This window comes from Emydura macquarii, unplaced genomic scaffold (assembly GCF_026122565.2).
Source record: "Emydura macquarii macquarii isolate MOO-44397 ecotype Brisbane River unplaced genomic scaffold, CSIRO-AGI_Emac_v2 contig_295, whole genome shotgun sequence".
In the NCBI taxonomy this organism is placed as follows: Eukaryota; Metazoa; Chordata; order Testudines; family Chelidae; genus Emydura; species Emydura macquarii.
In genome coordinates, this window is record NW_027130432.1 from 4,882,826 (window position 1) to 4,891,598 (window position 8,773).

Sequence of the window (8,773 nt, forward strand, 5' to 3'; positions counted from 1 at the left end):
AAAATATACATATGCATGTACGTACATACATATATACACACAGAGGGATATGTGCAAGTACATAAACACTTCTAAACCAATGTGACTCCTTCTCAGGCACTTTCATTACATTTCCAGATGCACTCAAATTTTAACTTATGTGGGTGGCAGCAGAACGGAAACCAAAACTCAAAAAACCATTGGGCTCTTTATTTACCACCCTACTTTATATACTTGAGAGGGTATCTGAAATGATAGGATGGTGATTTAAAAAAAAAAAAGAATTAAAACCAGCTTTATTCATAAACACAGATAAACATAGAAACTGCTTCACTTTATTCCCCATACATAATTCATCAGATACTGTTAGAAGATACATGCAGGATAAGATTTTTGTTAATAATGTAACAATTTTTAAAGTGTACCTTTAATCATGAGTAAAAATTTCAGAATTTGACAACCTTTTCCAGTCCCACTGGTAAAGGCTCTTCTTCAAGAATGTCTAATGCTGTTTCTTAGTGTTCAATAAAAAACAGTCTATAATGCAATGCACTCTCTTTATGTGATGTTTAGATATGAGATTGATCTCAGAGGACATCCTGGAGTTCTGAAAGTAGGATTATTGGATTTTGTGGCTTTCTCAGATGTCAAAGATCTTTAAACAGTGTCTTGCAAAGTTGCTACATCCCACCTGTCTGTGAACTGCTTATGAACTCATCAGAGAAGGTAGTCTCCATGTTAATTAGGCTTTAAGGGGGAGATACAGCTTCCCACACCATCAAGGTAAATGCAGGAACTGAATTTACTTTCATATGGTGCAAAATTATTTGATTTTTGATCAGTAGGCTTTTAAAAAAGAAAATGTTAACCTGAGATAAAATTCAGAGCAGCTGAAATACAAAAAGCACAATTAGTGTTGTTAGCACAGATTTTGAAACTGTACATTTCAATTATTCCTGTCCCCTGGAACTGCTTTGGACACTTGTTGAGTTAAAGACAAAAACAAATTATTGGTATTTGTTCATTTAAGATGAACAGTATACTTCCTCCTGTGAATACACAAGTTTGATACACATAGGATGTAGGCAAGGATATACAGTAACCCCACATATCTACCCCCGCACTTTCACATAAATTACTAGAAATGCACAACCACTCTAAGTGTGAATTTTTGACCTTATGGAAGAAGCCAGATTCTTAGGAGTGGAGACTGATATACTTTATTTAACCAGATGACTCCTCGAGCTGGGCAGAGAACGGCAATTCAATTTCATGGAGGATTTCAAAATCTGGTTTAGTTCCTACTTGGAACAAAAACCAAAATTTCTAAATTCTCAGTAAAACAGAATTAACTATTCTCTGCCTATGTCTAAAAAGAGCCCCAGTTCCGGGGCAGTCCACGTGATGGGCTATACCCTGGAGGCCCCAGGTAGTCAGGAAGCCAGGGAGCTTGGAATCCAAGATTGCCGGGCTCCCTGTCAGCCTGCCAGATGGGCTGCTGAGGAGCTGGCTGAGTGAGCTGGCAGGAGATCTATCTGGTTTCTGGAGGAAATTTGTCAAAATCGACATGTTCCCCAGAATATGTGCACTACTGCCTGCGGGGGATGCTTCCAGCTGGAGTAGCATCCTTCAATTCTCTCTGCATGCTACTCTCCCAGCATCCGGGCTGCCTTCAGATGTTTATTTCCCCCCTCGTATTTTATCTTTGGCTTGGTCTACACTTACCTTGGCGATTCAGCGGCAGTTGACGGGAGTTATGCAAAGCACTCTGTCGACTTCTGTGCTTCTCTTCTGCGTGCCATCTTCACTGCACTGCGCTGATGGGAACCGCATTCCTATCAACGCAGCGCTATGCCACTTGAGGAGGTGGTTTTAGTACGTTGACTTCTGGATCGACTGAGCAGGTCTTCACTGACCGCTCAGTCGATCCAGATAAGTCGATCTGATGGTGGCGACATTGCCGCCGTCAGTGTAGACATAGCCTTTATTTCGCCATTCCACTTACATCTCATCATAAGGATTTAAATGGTGCAGAGTGGCCTTGTGTGGGACTATGTGCATTGGCACAAATTGCATTTTAAAAGTCTTACTCTGATCTACTTTCTTAATGTGAATTGTAATCCTTCGTTTCCATTTGGATTCTTTGTGTCTATGTCTACATTGACGCTGGCAAATTTGCCGCCCTCAGATCGATCTATCTGGATCGATTGAGTAGAAGTGAAGACCAGAATCGATCTAGATGTTGATCTATTAAAACCTCCTCCAGAAAAATCTGTTGATATATTAAAACTTCCTCCAGAAAAAGTGTAATGCTGCATTGACGAGTACGCATTTCCCATCGGTGCAGACTAGTGAAGACGACATGTAAAATGGAAGTTACAAAGTTGACGGGCATTAGGCAAGCTACGTAGCTTGTGTAATGCCCGTTGACTGCCACTGAATTCTTGGGTAAGTGTAGACCTGGCCTGTGTCACAATTCCACAGGTAGAGACTATTCATGATATTTGTCTAGGCTTGCATGCTGGGAATGCATTAGATATATATTACCAGCATCTAGACAGGCTTTGCTTTAGTCTGTATTTTACCACTTATTTTACCCATATTTTACTACTTAAGGGAAGGCATGACATGGTCAGTGGACATAACCAAGTGCCTGATCTAAAGCCCTTTGAAGTCAGTGGGGGGGGGGTCTTTTCACTGCCTTCAGTGAGCTTTGAATCAAATTCCAAATTCATAATTGACATTGATTTTATTATGCAGCTTACAAATATGCAGGAATGCATTGCCCACCCCTCTGAAAAACGTACACAATATCTATAGGGATAATCTATCAAAATACAAATGCTGCTGCTGAAAAATGAAATGTAATGCACATAAATGGTAATTATTTGTACCATAGTCATGTAAATTCTCTTTGAAAGCAATTACAACAATTTCATAGTAATTAATACCCACTGAGCTAACAACACTAGTTTTATTGGCCATGTATATAAACTAGATCAATACATTTTCATTTATTTATTTGATATATTAAGTAAAGTATGTACATTTAAAAAAGGATTATAAATTATTTAATGGTGCCCCAGTGGAGGAAAGCTTTTTATTTTATTTTAAAATGTTGACTAATGAAACAAGATTATATTATGATTTTATATTATAAATTTTGCTGGAAGTGATAGTTACATGGAAAATGTATAATTTTCTTATTTTAGTTACTTAATACCTTTTCCATCCCTTTATAGGTTGTCTCACTCCTCTCATTGGAGCATTGGGGAAATCCACAAGATGTCTAAGATATCAGGAAGCCAATTTTCTGTAAGAAAGCTGCAGTATGTAGGATTTGGGCTTTGTTGGGCTTTGTGACTATTAGGATTTTGTTATTCATGCACTTGGTTTGGTCCTGCTGTAATACACATAAGTTTTGGTAGTAATGGGCCTTAAAGAGACATCCTGCAACTTTTCTTCAAGAGGAAGGGAAATAATTATTGAGACAGGCCCTCTGCTGTGGTAAATCAGTATAGTTGCAGTGAAGTCAATGAACCTAGTAGAGGAAGAATGGCCCCACGGTTAGGATGCTATCCTATGACCCAGGTGGCTAAGGTTCAAGTCCCTGCTCCATCACAGCCTTCCTATGTGACTTTGGGTCCGTCACTTAAGGTAAAATTTCAAAAGTGCCTATAGGAGCATATCAGCATCTTTAGATGCCTAACTATCTTTACAAATCTGGCTCCTAAGTTCCTAAGGACCAGATTTTCAAGGTATGTTCTGCTCAACATGGCATGAGCTAGGAGCCTAAGTCCCACTGACTTTCAATGAGGCTTAGTTTCCTAAGTCAGTCAGGTGTTGCAAGGCTGAGTAAAGAAATGCCTATATACCTTTAAAAATCTGGGCTTTAGGCATTTTTGAAAATGGGACTTAAGCACATAAAAAATTTACCCTTAGTTTCACTGTGTCTCGGTTTCCCGTCTGTAAAATGGCATCTATAATTCTTATTGTGAGGATGTTGTTTGAGGATAAATACATGAAAGGTTGTGAGGTAATGAGACACTTTACCAGTGGGGGGCCACCTTAAATAGATAGATGTGGTCCGGTGAGAGTTTGCAATGGGAGCAAGTCTGTCCCTTTAATTTGCATACTACAGCCAATATATTACCTCTGATCTCCTCTGTTATCATAGAACATATGATAATGTAATGTTCAGCATTATCCCCCATTGTATAGCCCAAACAATCTTAAAACTGTGCTTTATCTGTTCATGTTGCACCATGTAACCATTAGTCAGTATGCTAAATAAAGCATTGATCAGAACAGCACTGGTAAGAGTATATCTCACAGATTTTGGATAATATCTAAATAAGTCAAATCACCATTATTACTTCATGCCATTTGCTAAATGCTTTGTGTAATAAGAGAGCTAAGGATATTAAAAATGTCAAGAGTCAAAGGGTACTGTTAGAAACTATAATCAAGGTACAATAGGCAAGGTTTGGAGCATTATATGTCTCTGAAATCCCATATTGGGTAACAGCCTGGTACAATTGATGTATGTGTCAGGCTTCCACTTAACGAAAAGGAAAGTTGTTATGTAGGGTTCATACGTCAGCATCGATGGTCAGAATACCATACCACAAAGCCAAATTGCAATTCAGCACGACTGGCAACCATCCATCAAACAGGTCGAAAATTGAATGAATTTGCAACAAAATTATTCCCTGGTCAAAAGAGGGTAGCATTCCTATGGGTTGTGGTAAGACACTTCAGCAAGAGTGCCTGCTTGCAGTATACCAGAACTGTGGCCTTCAGTTCCTGCTTCTACCACTCCCCGAGCGTTCATAAACACTTAACATTTCATAAAAGTTACAGTTTTACACATGATTTCTAAGCTGCCAAAAATGTACAGGGTGCATCGCCCCTCCTGTTCTAACATGTTTTATAAACATAACAAGCTGTAACAGCCAACCCAGATGTTTTCACAACTTATTTTTTCTCATAATTTAAAATCTGTTCAACCTGATGTTTTGTGCTCCATGCAAGTTTCAGCTGTAAAAAAGGAAACTGAAATATTATGCATGTGGTGCTATACTGTTACACCTAATTTCTTCTCAAGTTCACACTAAACTGAAATGTCTCTTGGAAGCTTAAAAAAAAAAGGCAGCAGAGAAAGTGAGGAAAAATGTCAAGACTTGTAAATAAACAGCTGGCTTGCAAAACATATGTATTTTCTTCTATATTTTTCAGGTGCCACAATCTACAATCCATATCTGCCAGCCCTGTAGCATGCAGCATAATTTAACTGTAATTGATAATGTAAGGGCAGATGGAGAGAAGTGTCAGCTCCTGCTCACATCCTCTGGGGATGCTGCAGAAATCAAAGCAGATGGTCCAATTGCTTCTTATTTATGTGTTGCTGCTAGCTCCTCTGCTTGCAGGATAATGGATCATTATTGCCTGCTGTGCACAAACACCAATATGCTTTTAAATCTGGTTCTCAAAGCTTATGAAAAAGCACTATATTTCATATTAATTTGTGAACTGCACTTAACAAGGTCCACATTTTAATTTATGATTTGCAAAAGAAAAAAGTTCACTCATGGATTCTTTTTTCACAGAATAAGCAATGGTCAGCTGAGATTTGTAGTAAAACTGATTATACATGCTTAGAAACTATCCAACAGTCGATTATATTGTATCTTTCAAATAATAATGCAGTTTTATTTATTGACCAGTGTTTATTAGGCCCATCAATGGAGGCAAATCTCATCTAAACTCATAATTTACAATATCCATAAAATAAGCTATATAGAGGGCCAGGAAGCAAATGTGATTTGCCTGCACTCGAAATACTTACTAAGCCTATTATAGAGAAGGTACTGTATGCTACCAACATTCTCTGCCTTGAACTGAGACTTCCCACTCTAGCAATAAATTACTCAAATCTGCAAGAATTTAATAACCCATACTTCAAATTTGGAAATAGATAAAGAGTATGGAAGTCAGAATGCATACTTTCAGTGACTCTCTTATGGTACGTTCAAGTGGATATAAACCGTCATGCTTCGGGGTGTGACCAGTAACCAGCTTATGAGTGTTACTAAGAAACTTCCCCTGTGGGCCAGTTATTCCATAATTGTCCATTTTAGAGTTTCTCATACCTGAAGCACTAAGTCCACTTAGTCACAGAGGATTCTGGAATGGACGGTTGATTTTATCCAAGGATGACAATTCCTATGTTCCTCTTTGATCAATTCTAGGATACATCACATTAATGGCTAAAAATGTATTAGGAAGGTTTTCTTTACTTTAGTGCTCAGACAAAAAGCTTGCCTTTTGTGATATTCTTTAGAGGAGTGAATCCTGTGCTATCCTCTCCAACCAAGGAGAACCAGTGTAATTCTACTTCTTGTGGCTGGGAATCCACACTGTATATGCACATTGTGTTTACCACAAATTCCTGGTTCACTGGGAGCACCCTAAGTGATGTCAGCTTGGGTCTTAGACATGCTCATGAATAGAGAAGTGTTATTTGCCCTTTCCCATATTACAAAAAACAGAGGTCACCCAGTGAAATTAGTAGCCAGCAGCTTTAATACAATTTCATATTTTCTCACACAGTGCATAATTAAAGTCTTAATTTAAAAACATTGGCCTAAAAGTGTCATTTTAAAATGGCATCATTCTTTAAACATTGCCAAGTACTGTGGCTACTATATTTTATCTTTCTGAATTTCTGGGTTTGATTTGTCATGCTTATTGACACTCTTGCATTGTATTAAACAGTTCAATGCAAAGAAAAGGACATAGGAGATGTGACTGACAAGATTTGCAGATTTGATTTATCACCTGACAGGAAATTCAAAATGCTATGGCTTGTTAGAAAGCTCTATGCTTTATTTTATTTATATTCAGAGTGCCTGAGTCAGAGTCCAATGAAGGCATTAGAAGTACTCTCACTGATTTCAATGAATACATGCAAAAAAAAGGAGTTCAGGTAACTAATAAGATCTTGATATTTATTCTCCAAGGACAATAACATATCCATCATTTAAAAGAACAATGTTCTTTCTGTCCATTTTGGACCAATTTGGACCTTTGCTTCCAATACAGAGCATGAATTATGTGTCTATATATGGCTCTATAATTGTTTATTAACATGATGCGAGTGGAAAGGCCTGTAAAGAATTCAGGTGCTTGGAATGGAAATGGAAATCCAGTGAATTAAAAGACGATTAACGTGTCTGCACACAAATATATATACATGGACTCATTGAAACCAATGGGAGCGTTGTTACTGACTTCATTGGACTGTGGACCAGGCCCTATATGATGCCACTACTAAAGCAGTCTGGCCCCAGTCCAACAATGCACTTAATCTTAACCACATAACCAATCCCACTGAAATGAAGGTTTTAGCCTCAGGGTTTCCTTAGAAGCCATTCAGTAGGGCTTATTGTCATATGTATCTTCCTTAGACCCTGAGGGGCCAATGGAGTGGAAGCAGTACAGAGTGTGTATGTGCTTATCTGTTATGTAGTATGCCCCGCAGCCTATTATCACCCTCCCATGGACCATCCTTGAATTGGAGGGAAAGACGTAAGCCCCCCTAGGGGAACAGAGCAGGAATGGACAGGAGTGGGGAACATAATTGAAAGTTCAATGTAGTGAATGGTGAATTTGTCCCAATGTAGTTAATACATCATAAAATTAGTTAACCTGAACGTGTTTTGCAAACCTTTTCACACAAAAAATAATAGTTCTACTAGGACTGGCCATCCTTACTTACAATTGATCTGAAGAAACTGCATGTTCATATACATTTATTTAAAAAAAGAAAATATGTAAAGGAAACATTTCGAAAGTATATAATTGTAGCAAATGTTTTCTTTTAGTTATTTTCAAGAAAATCTGATATGAGGACAAAATAAATCAGTGACATTTTTAGGATGAAATTACAAAATGTCTAACCTCTTGCAGCTAATGCAGGGTCTATTCAATGCAAAACATGGTTTTGAAAAATTATGACATTTCATCAAAACTTTGTAAAGGATTAAATATCAGTTACTGTAATTACTGAGCAAACCACTTAATGAGTAGGTCTCTTTCCAAGTATGGAGACTAAGAAGGAACCAATTAAATTCAGGTTAATCCACCACTTATCCTACCCTGAAGGTGAATCAGTGAATGATTAACAGATCTGCAAGAAAATGTTCCATGTTTTATGCAGCGTTCAATTAATCATTTATATGATAAAGTGATTTGATGGTCTGATGACTAGAGCTGATATTGAACCAAGGTTTTATTTACTCTAGTAGTTTTCAACCTTTTTTCATTTGCGGGCCCCTAAAAAATTTCAAATGGAGGTGCAGACACTTTTGGAAATCTTAGACATAGCCAGGGGTCCGCAAACCACAGATTGAAAACCGCTGATTTACATCAATCCAACCAGATACTGTAGTTGTAGTGACTTGGATCTATGTATGAAGGTGGCTTTGTTGTAGATAAATGCATGCATATTGTGTGCCCAATTTCTTTTTAACATTGGGCTTTGATGTGGTTAGCACATTTCTACCATCTCTTTTGGTCACTAGCAAAAAAAAAAGAAAAAAGAAAAAGTGTGTTTTGATTGAGTTCTGTCTATTTAGGAGCCTGAGTGAGTGAGAAAGGTGCTACTCATATTGAAAATCTGGGGACCTAAGAATGAAATTTAGTGTCCCATGCACAGTGGTGGAAATGCAGTCCCTTCAGAACAGCGGCACTCCTATTTCTGAGATAGCCTGATCTACACTACCAATTTATG